Source organism: Plasmopara halstedii (assembly GCF_900000015.1).
Source record: "Plasmopara halstedii genome assembly, contig: Scaffold_2061, whole genome shotgun sequence".
Taxonomy (NCBI): Eukaryota; Oomycota; class Peronosporomycetes; order Peronosporales; family Peronosporaceae; genus Plasmopara; species Plasmopara halstedii.
In genome coordinates, this window is record NW_020188969.1 from 2,034,756 (window position 1) to 2,036,168 (window position 1,413).

Genomic DNA, 1,413 nt, shown 5'->3' on the forward strand with positions numbered 1-1,413 from the left:
TATGCACCGTTGATGTCGGATATCACAATGTCTAGCACGTTGACCGTCTCGTTCCAGTGCTCTCGCCGATAGTGCTTTTGTCTCCTAGCAGAGGTGGGTTCATGACTCGCCAAAGCTCCACTAGGAGACGAGCACGTAGCGCCAAGGTCTTTGACCTCCAATCAACCCATGGCTCATGGTGTTCCAACCATGCCATTCCTAGAATGAGGTCATACCTTGCATCCAAGTCTAAGACTAGACAGCGTTCCACGCTATCAAAACCAAGAAACGTGACTGCGAGGTCCACAGGGACCTTCGGGATCGTGACACGCGATCCCGTCGCTAAGCGAACAGTGACGATGTCACCCAACCGCGCTTGCCTCAGAATACAGCTGACTTCCCTCCTTCGTGGAGCGTCGAGCATAAATGTCCGACGCCCCAGAATCGATGAGGATCTTCCATGGATTCTCGGAGCCCTTTACGGTCGCCTCCACGACCAGCAAGCCAGGCTTGCACACACGTTCCGTTTTTAAGAGCACGGAGCTTTTTGGGGCTGGGCCCTGTTGACCTGTGCCTCCCTGAGGCTCAACAGAACTCAGTTCTTCCCCAGTAACTCGTCCCGCGCCTACTGAGTAGTGTCGTTTCCCCGCGACTAACCAGACTGGTAGGCGCTGGGAAGATGGTTCGAAGAACCTTGACGCGCCTTGCGCAAGGGGCAACCGCTCTGAAGGTGACGGTTGCCCCCACAGACAAAAACACCGTCGAATGTGTGTATGCTGCCCGGCAGCTAGGAGCTCTGCTCCCTTGTCCCCAGCATAGCTGAGATCCATGGGTATAGGCCCGCTCGACGAGCTGCTGGAATGTGCATTCCAGCCAAGTCGTGCCGACTTGAAATTAGATCTGGCATTCAATGCCATATTCACCGCTTCTTCAAATGAGGACGGATGCACACGGACGACTTCCATTCTGGCCACGCCAGTGCGGAGGCCTTCCCCAAACACGGTCACTGTGACCTCCGGGAGAGGATCTGCTGCCATCCCGGCAATGAGCGTTCGCAACTCTTGGACAACTCCACCGATTCCTTGTTGCCCTTCGGGCGGCAAGGAAACGCGATCGCACGCGATATGCCTGATTAGGCGGCGAGTACACTCGTGAGAGCTGCAATTACAGCTTCGCCCAGGAGGGAAACGCAGCGTCGACCGACGTGCCGCACGTCAGTGCCCATTTTCGCACTCGACCTCCGAGCTTTGAGATGGCTAGCGCCACGCTTTTGGTCGGTTTGGAGCATGGCGGATGCGATGGCTATCTCGACCTCCCTCATCCAGAGCAGAAGATTCTCACCATCCTTTCCCTCGAAGACCTAAACGCTCACCATAAGCGGCTTAGGGCGGGGAAAATCATCCGTCACTGACGGTGGCGTCATAGACGCAAATG